Below are 10653 nucleotides of genomic sequence, written 5' to 3'. Positions count from 1 at the left end.
CTTGTATGGGGGTCATGAAATTCCAGTACTTGATTCCTTTACTTCTATTAATTTACATTAATTAAACAGAAACAACAATAAAAAATTCGAAAAATGATCAAAGTTATCGAATCGCAACGTATATTTGATAAAGAGATGATGAAGCAATTTAACAGTATGACAAAAATTTATGTTCGTTCAATATGGTTCGAGCCACTATGAAGTGTCAGCAGGTGGACAAACGCTAATTATTATTAATAATTTATGAATTTTGTAAAATTAACTAAAATGCAATTTCCTCTCAATGGATCGTGTTTGATTACGATCCAGACTATCAACGCGTTCCTGAAATAATGAAAAAAATGAGTGTAATAGAGAATGCGCTCTCCCCTTCAAGATTTGGTAACTCGAAAGTTTGTAAGTCGGGGAACAACTACATACAACTTTTTTTTGAGGGGGCCCGCAAAAATTTTTTTTTGCATTGGGGAGTGAAATTCTCCTAAGCTCGGACCTGCCTCCGATTTTTTAATTTAAATATCTCAGGGAATAATGCAGTTAAAAACATGTAATTTGTTTGTTGGTCTCAGAGGAGAAAGAGCAACAACTGTCTAATTGGAAGTTAGAGGACGGGGAGATCGTATAAAAATGTAAATTTTTTTATTTTGCGAACACTGTATTTTTATCTTCAAAACTCGTAAAGGGTGATTTCTGGTCACATTTTGAGAATTTTTAAAATTAGAACTATACCACCACTTCGACGAACGGTTGATGAGATAAAGGCTGTAACAACACTCCAAGGAGAAACCATTGAATGTGTTAAGATTGGCCATAATATTCCCAAAAGCAGGACCGCAAGTAGTGGGGATGGGGGGGAGCAGGCGACTGGTGCCCCGAGCGCATCACAAAAGGGGGAGCAAATTTCACCATTCAGCATTACGGGGGGGGGGGTGCCTAAATGAGTGGTTGCCCCGGCTAACCAAGAATCCAGTTGCGGCCTTACTGGTAGGTATCTTATTTCTGACGAATCGAAATTATATTTGGTATTTTTTCTTTTAGATACATTCTCAAGTTTGTAATTTACACCTGGTAGAGCATTTCTTTTACTTCTATAGATAAACTACACAGTTGATCTACTAATGACAGACAAAAATCCTGCCCTTATTCTGTTGAACTTGGTTTACTGCATGGGCCTATCTGGGCACTTCTGGCACCAGGATGTCAAGTGACAATTAGATCTGGTTCCGATTTTCAAGAGTCAATATGCAAATAGGTAGGTAGGAATTTTTAGCTAGGTAGTAGTGCCTCTCTCAGAAAAATCGCTTTGTATGTGGGAGTATGATAATGTTAAGACAGCCCTGGGCGTACTTAATGAAAATTGTGAAAAGCTAATCAAAAAACTCGGCAAAATAATGTGGTCTAGTTTGCAATATCATTAGTTTCTCATCTTTTGTGCCATTCTTGTGATAATGATCTTCAACTATACAATCAAGTGTTCTTAAAATTTTAGGATCTTCTATCGGATAATCGATATTGAAAAAAATCGTACATTAAAAAAAAATACCATTTGATATCTTTTTGTGGTTTCCCTTTAGTACTGATGCCCTAAGCACGTGCTTATTTTGCTTAATATGGTTAATCCGGTTCTGCACTGTACTAGCAGCGCCAGAAGCTGAAAAGGGCAGAAAGGGAGGTAACAAAATGCCGAGAGGTATGCATATGTATAATATACACACAACAGCAGTGCTCCCAACACACCCGGGGGAGATTTCACGTATAAGTAAATAGTTTTCATTTCCAGGGGCCCTTCATGGATCTCATTGTTTTCTTGCTGCTTTAACGTTGAAAAATTTGCGATAGCGGAAGCAAAAGATATATCCAGTCTGGGGCCACAGCAAAAGTATGCGAATCGGTGTCCCGGGTAATTGGTTGGGGCCCCTGGATTTTATTCGTTGGTAAAACGAATACAAATGACAATTTTTCATGGCACTCGCACGGGGGAATGACCAACAAGCTTCCAAGTCGGGGGCCCCATGTTTACAGGTTTCATTTTGGGGGCCCTGGATGAATCTCATTCTTTTCTGTTGTAGAATTCGCAACAGCCGAAGCCCGAGATATAGCCAGTCTGGCGCCCCACTAAAAATCTGCGTATTGTGTCCCCGCTACTGCATGTGGGGCCCTGGATTTTATTCGTTGTAAAATTGATAAAAATGAAAAATTCTCACAGGGGGGTGTCCGACATGCTTCCAGGTCAGGGCTCCATGGAAATGTTGGCAGGTGGTAATTCGGTGCCCCTGGATGTATCTCATTGATTTTTGTGGTTTAACATTGTAAAATTTGCAACACATCGGTAGCCCAAGATATATCCAGTGTGGGGCCCCACTGAAATTGAGCGAATTTAATCTGGGGACCCCCATGGGGAAGTTTTCTGGGGGTACTTGATGAATCTCATTTGTTTTTTGTTGCTTTATTATTATTTTTATTAAAATTCGCTTCTTCAGTAAGCTGTTGCTTTCACACGTCCCTTTCCCCTTTTCCATAGCACGCTGATGAAGTGGGACGAAATAAACAAGATATGTTGGGAAGAGAAGTGGGGTTGAGCCCCCCCAGTATATATATATATGCTATTTGGCCATGGGAAAAAGATAACTCCTAAAAAAAACTACACTTTTTCACCGGGTGGCTAACTTTTTTTTTATTGAATCTTCCTTTTCCGATATGTCCTCACATGCACTCGCACATATATTCTACATGCCAAGTTTCATCAAAAAACCTGTGTCAGAATGAGCACTACATATGTCTGAGTAGCGTCAGTATATTTGTAAACGCACTGTATTTATCCGGTATCATAAAAGTCAGGGCTCGAGGACACACGTGGGGTCTACCAGACACCCAATGTTTACTTTAGTGATATTATTGTCAAAGTATTGCGTTTCTGGACAGAATCGACAGAGACACTAAGCTAGACACTTCCCTCATCAAAAATCTAACTGAGGACAAAAAGTGGTAAACGTAGTAAATGCCAAAAGCGAAAATGTTGGGAAATCGTAAATATCTGTTTTTTTGCACTTTTTCGTTTACATACGTTTACATCAGTTTGTGCACTGGTGCAAATGTTGCGCTCTTTACACGCTCTTTTGAACTACTTAAAGGCCTACCAGACACTTTTAAAGTTTACCGCATGGTAAAACATTGTTCATTGGACACTTTTCATGAAAAACGGCTCTTACATTGTTAATCGCTTTTAATCTTCGATTATGATTTAAAATGTACGTCTTTTTGAACGGCACTATGAAGACAATGATCTTAGACTCAGCTACTACTCCACCGCACATGCACCTCGTAAATATTCCTCTGGGGGAACTTAAAACGAATTGGCAGATGTATCGAAATGTGCCGTGTATGTGTTATGTGTCTATAACTTGAAGTTTTTTTTCCGAGGAATGCCTGTTATGTGTCTAAGAAGTGCTGCATCTTGACTTCGGAATTCAGAAACAAATAACTCTGCAGGTTATTTAGCCGGTAACATTTATGGTTGAATTTTTTAAATGTTGTAGGCACAGTTGCTCTGTGTGGAGAGACTTTTAAATTATATATCGGCTCGCATCTCCTCATAAAATTGGAAACTACAGAAAACCGACTTTAGCCGGTTAGTATTATGCCGTCTGTGGTGCGAGTCCATCACGCGATGCCACTCTTCCACACAGTGGCAAAAACTCAGTTATTGAAAGAATGACGAAACTCACGTGCGTGGGGTGAGAAGACGAGTCCGCTTAGGGAGTGAGGTCTGTTGGGCCCCTAGCACGCGTTAAGATGTCTTGAAAGCTCTATTTTTGATTGGCGCGTTTTAGGTAGAACAATGAATTCTTAGAAACGGAACGATGAACCTCTCCGCTAATTGTACGAAGTACAGATGACACATTGGATACCAAGCGAAGATAATTGGAAGAAAAAAGTGGCATTTCTCTGTGGGGAGTCAAACCACTAACCTCTCACTTCCCGGGCGCGTACCTCTACCATTGAACTGCAGAGGACAGACATTTTTTTCCTAAGACAACCGTGTTCCTTTCGGCTGAGCGGGACTGAGGAATAGCCGCCTCAGCAGCAGCTCGAAATGAAATTAGCCCAAAGAAATGCAGTGTTCTTAAGAAGGAAAATGGCTCTGCCTTCTGTAGCTAAATGGTAGAGCGCGCGTCCGGTAAGTTCGAGATTATTGGTTCGACTCCCTACAAAGGAATGCGACTTCTTTTTTTACAATTATCTTCGCTTGGTATCTTGTCATCTATACTTTGTATTTTCTTATTCCAATTTGAGAGTAATTATAACATCTATTTTGATTCAATGCCACGTATTTATATATAAAAACAAAATCGATGAAATGCACAAACGAATAACGAGCACCATCTGATCCCGCAATGTTAAAAATTTGAGCACCTAGTCGATCGATTGTACTAATTGATTTTATGCTGTTATCTCTTTTTTTTTTAGGACTACCCCATCATAAGGGTGGCCAGATGAAGAACCTTTGAAAGCGGAAAAAATCCCGGAATTCGTAGGAAAAATCCAGGACAAAACACGGAATCTATTAATAGAGCAGGGACAAAACCGGGACATCCTAGAAACCCTGTTTTGCGGACATTACAGTATAAAATTGCAAACTTGGAATGCATTACGAAAATATTATCACACTGCTTCCACACAAAGGTGTCAAAATGAGTAAGACATCAGGATAGGGCTATAAATGTCGGACGTCCCCGTATACACGGGAATGTAAGGCGTGAAGGAAGAGTTTCTTTTGTTTTTTTTTGCATTAAAAACTTTTAATTAGTTACACTAACGGAAATCCTTTCTTTTTTGCGATCATTTTTCTAATTTCAAGATATTTCATGAAGCTCTGGCATTGGGGCAGATTTTTCGAGATTTTAAATTTTACTGAAAATGTCAGCGCCCTCTATATTAGCTGCAGCGAACAAAAAATACGATAAAGTAATTAAATGGCCTACAAACTGAATACAACTTAGACACTTCAATCCGCAAAGTCCAGGATTATGCAAGTTCTAACTGGCAATATATTTGTCGTAATTTTTAAATGTTTATTTACTTCAATAAAAATGCGATGTACACAGAGTGGTTAATATACATTTACAGTTGTTATGTGAATCGTAATAGTATTAGATTAAGTGGTAATTAAGCCTTAACATTGTCGCTATGGGGGAAATTTTGGTTGCATAGGGTATTTTATCGTCACCCAATTAAGATGGATGGATTGTATTTGATAATAATTTTATTTCGTTCGATGCTTGATTGCGCAAAGAAAAAACCGGGACGAATAGGCATCCCGAAGGCTTTTTTCGGGGAAGTGAATTTGATAGTGATAAACCGGGGCATCTGACCACCCTAACCCTATGTAATAATCATAATTCCATCAAGCCTAAAAGTCATAGTGATATGTATCGATCTGGGACAGTGCGTCATCCATCATGATCCGTGTTACTGCAGTGGAGTAAACATCGAAGGAAGCAGTTAATCTTATAGGATGGAAGGAATCATTATTTACTCCAGCCAAGTCCATCTTCGTTCGTTAACTGCCACAAGCTATTAATTAATGCAACCGATTTGAGAAGAAGAAGAAGCAGCAACAAATTTTGACCCTGGAGAAATATGTTTCCCGAAAAGTAGGTACATTAATTGAAAAGGATTCTCGGGACGAATAAGAAGAGAGAGAGAGAGGAGGAGGTCTTCAGGATTAATGGTTTGCGATTAACGAGGGAAAGCGCTTCGGTCAGCTGTTTCAGTTTTCCAGAAGTTTCATAAATCTCTTCTCCTCCTCCTCCTCCTCCTTCTGGGAAACTCTCTCTCTTCGAAATCGCTCATAATATTTATAGCGTTGCAAATGTTTAGCTAAATACACAGGCAAAAAATACTAATATGGATTTCAGTCGGGCCCCCGCTTATAACGAGCACCAGATATTGCTAATTTTTACATATAACGAAGTTTTCTTGTGTCCCGTGAATTTTCGTATTACTTATCTATGATATTTTGATTGCTTATAACTACTGCTTGGATTTATATGACTAATTTGATGATATTATTAAAACCACAAGGTAATGAGTTTGTTTAATTTTTATGCCAAAAACACGAACTTATGCAGTTTTCTTCTCTTAAATTTCTCGCTCTCTCCACCTACTCTGTCGCAAATGGCATGGTCACTGAAAAAAACTTCAATATTTAATTTGTCGTTGCCTTTGAGAATCTCTTCACCTGCACCATTTTTAGTAGCTGAAATGGTCTCTTACCATACATTTTATTTTCATAAAGACCAATGACTAGTTTGAGTCAACCTTTAGAGACATATTCTTAAAATCACCTAAAAACGGGAATGAGATTGCTAGACACTAATCTTGTACCATTGATGACATCCCTTTTGACACCCTTGTCGAAAAAAAAATACTTTAAAATTAAAATAACATATTTTCCGACAGTGATCTGAAAATAAAGACTTCAAATTAAACTACTGAAGGAATAAAAGAGCTCACGGGCCCGGGTTGGGTGGACGTTCATTTTATAGAAAATAGGGATTGTAGAAACCCACGCACGCTTTGGTAATCACCGATTAAACCAACGTCAATTCCAGGCATTCTATATTTGAAATATGTTCAGCTAGGAAAGTGTATGTATACGTTCGAATAGTTTAATACAGTCGGACCCGCTTATAACAAGTTGGGAAAAAACAGCGAAGCTTTTCGTTACACACGCATTTCGTTATTTACGTACCGGCTTGGAATATGATGCGTTTAAGCAAAATAAAATATTTTGCATGCCCACGGTGCTCATTTTTCAGTAATCTAAGCATTCTTAAAATGAATAAATTAATATATTTTAATAAATGTTAAAAATTCATTTGAAATATCAACAAAAATATTTGTCAATAATTTTTTTTCCTTGATATTTTTATGGACTTTGAATGTTTTGCTTTTAAATAATTTTTACCAAAAAGCATGAAAATACATTAGAAACACACGAGAGGAAAACTAATTTCATGCAATCTTGAAATTTTTTTCGTTTGATATTTCACTTTTTTTTTCTATATATGTATATATATATATATATATATATAGGTACCGTTTAAATCCTTTCCCGATTCATCCTCAAGTCAAAATAGTGCCGTTTCCTCCACAGTTTGATAATGAGTGTCTTGTTCTGATCCCGTTTCCTTCAGCCCCTTTTCTTTCTCTGTTCTACTCCTCCCCCTTCAAGTCAAAGAACAGAGGACATCAAATTTGGATATTCCTACTGCTGAATGTGATCCAAATTAAGTGCCGATGACAAAACGAGAGCACCTCAGTACATTTGCATTTCTCGAAGCGCGGGGCGTTGGGGCGCCGATAAGACTAATAAATTGCGATCAAATAAATTTTCAAATTTTAATTTCACCGTATAAGCCGCACTTCGCGACTTAAGATTTAAAAATTTATGGAAATCAGAAAATACGAAATTTTACTAATTTTCACGAATTTGAATGACTAATTAGATAATTTAATTATCATCTTAATGAGTATCAGATCGTTGTGATTAATAAATGACAAGCTTCAAAATTTATAAAAATTAGAAAACTCAGTTTTACTAATTTTCACGAATTTGAATGACTAATTACTTAATTAATTAGGATCGTAATTAGTATCCGGATCGTTGTGATTTATAAATGACAAACTCCAAATTTATAAAAATCAGAAAATTCGCACTGTTCCGATTAAGTACTGGGACCTGTGGAAGCTGTGCTTATACTATTTAAACATAGTTTTATACAACGAGAACCGTAAAAAAAACATTAGTTATACGTACCCTTTGTGCCGCATTTTATTAGCAGAAAACGCAATATGTAAAACTATCGAAACAAGCTACACTATATAGACATGATTATGCCGAGATTTGTCGTGATACAGCACCATCTGTGATTTATTATATTTAAAAAGAACGTATATATATAATATCCAATATACTAATATATATGTACGTGTTCCCCCTGTGCTCCCATATATATATATATATATATATATATATATATATATAAACTATAACGTCGAGACACTGTGCAACACAACTTGTTGCAGTGTGACAGCTTCGACATTCTTTGTGGCGAAACACGATAAGTAGGGATACGTAAATTTCGCAAAAAAAATCCGAAATTTCACGAAAAATAAAAATTAAAAAATAGCATATAATAGGCCCTAGTCTAGGCCCTGAGGCCACTTCCCCCTATCTTGCAAGAAATACTCTTTTCTGCTGCTGTGTCTTCAGCAGAATACTATGCCGTTCATCAATTCCAACATACAGCAGAGTCTCGTTTATCCGACCTTCCGTATTATCGGACGTCCCACAGCAAAAAAAAAAAAAAAAAGATCAAGCACCAACTGTGTTGAACTTTCAGAATTTCACATAACGATGGCTCTAGAAACTGCGATTAAATACATTGAGCAACAAGAAGCTACAGGGATCGACATAATGATGCTGCAAAGATGGCGAGATTTGGCAGCGAAGAAACGACACTAGTCGGGAAAGTAGATTACGATCAAACATTTTTTTTAAATCATCACAGAACTGAACTTTTTTAAACACTGTATTTAACTTCAAAATATTCTGTAACTGTAAGTTCATTTTCTCAATTATTCTGTTGTTTTGCTGTAAACATGATTATTAGGTTCACAATGTGCGAAATTATAGCATAATTTGACGTTTAATAGGCTTTTCCTTATCACCTCCGTATTATCCGACGTTCTGCCGGCCCGTTTATGTCGGATAAGCGAGACTACTGTACTCAATTGTCAATTTTTTTTTCGTAAAATTGCCCTTGAACTTTGAGCCCAAAAGATTTCAAATCTACTGACTTACTCCACAAAACATGTACGAATGGAAAGTTTGAAAGTTTTTCAAATTGTCGATTTGCATAATTTTCCTACAGAACTCGGAAACGAAAGTCAACTGAACCCGTATTTTAGGAGCTAGAATTTAATTTTGCCAAAACTTATTGTTTAGAAACTTATGCTGGAGTAATCGTCTTCATATTTATTGAGAAAAGCAGCAATATATATATATATATATATATATATATATAGTCAAAATTGGCAAATTTCGCATTTATCGCATTCATTTCGTGAATGTCGCATTTGTCGCGGTTATTTCGTAAATACGAAATTTACGTATCCCTAACGATAAGCAATTAGGACGGCTTTGACGGTGAAGGTTATAAGTGATAAGAAATATACGCATGCTATTTTCCATTACTCGTTCGCCGGAAATACGGGACAAGGAGGTTATAATACAAGGAAGGTAACATGAGGCACGAAAATTGAAGCCGTTGTGGCAACCCTATGGGCTGAAAAAAAGTAAGTCCAAATAAACGATTTCTCTAATTTTCATAAATTTGGAAACTTGCCATTTATCAATCACAACGATCCTAATGCTAATGCAGATCATAATTAATTAACGAATTATTCATTCAAATTCGTGAAAATTAGTAAAAATGCGATTTCTCTAATTTTCATATATTTGCAAATTTGCCATTTATTAATCACAACGATCTCGATGATCATCAAGATCATAATTAATTAGATAATTAGTCATTCAAATTTGTTAAAAATTAGTAAAATTGCGAATTTTGTAATTTTTATAAATTTATAGCTTGCCGTTTATTAATCACAACGAACCTGATGCTAATTAAGATCATAATTAATTAACACTAATTTTCATAAATTTGAAAGCTTGTCATTTATCAATCACAACGATCCTCATGTTGATTGAAGTCATAATTAATTAATTAACTAATCATTAACTAGTCATTCAAATTCTTGAAAATTAGTAAAATTGCTATTTTTTCAAATTTTCATAAATTTGAAAGCTTGTCATTCATCAATCACAACGATCTTGATGCTAATTATAATCAAAATTAACTAATTAGTCATTAAAATTCGTAAAATTGAATAAAATGCGATTTTAATGCACGTTTGGAATCAAAATTGGCTAGTTTTCTTGCAATACACCTTTCGCACCAAAAATTTCGAAAGGAATTCGTATTTCCTTTGGTGATAAAAAAAATTATTTCAGAGTTTCTCGTCGATTTTCTCTCCCATGACAATCGACTTAGATCGTGAATTCCTAAACTTTGAAAACTTCGCGTTATTTTTCATACACTTAATGGAAGTTATAAATTCAAATATTTCGAAAACGAAAGTCAAATTTAATTATTGTTTTTTCATCTTTTGCGATTGACCAAATTCCGAACGATTTCCGCTCTGACGATCACGATCGACGAGTAGCCGATCGCTTCTCCTAATCTCGCGTATTAAAGCCGGGTTTTCCTAGGAATAGGTTTCTTGCGCCGCGTGAACCGAATTAGACCATTTCGTGCCGGCAGAAACGTGTTATATAATTACGCTACGCGTTTGTGTTTTCCTAGCATGGTGCATCAGATCAGGACGGTTATATTATAGTATATGGCCTTGACATCAGCTACTCTGTCGTCTGCATGCTCAGGTTTGAAGGGAAGGAAAGACAACACACAAGAGTGAAGATAACATTGGCAAAACGCGCCAAGCATGACGCATTTGACTCCTTCAGAAGCAGTCGGCCAATCACGCCCGACGTAAAGCGCTGTCATGAGGCGTATTGCGCTCTGTAGG

Source organism: Pholcus phalangioides, unplaced genomic scaffold (genome assembly GCF_987345545.1).
Source record: "Pholcus phalangioides strain wild (caught in Gottingen) unplaced genomic scaffold, Ppha-v1.0 ptg000008l_1, whole genome shotgun sequence".
Classification (NCBI taxonomy): domain Eukaryota; kingdom Metazoa; phylum Arthropoda; class Arachnida; order Araneae; family Pholcidae; genus Pholcus; species Pholcus phalangioides.
The sequence above is the reverse complement of the archived record's forward strand: the minus strand, read 5'-3'. Positions refer to the sequence as shown.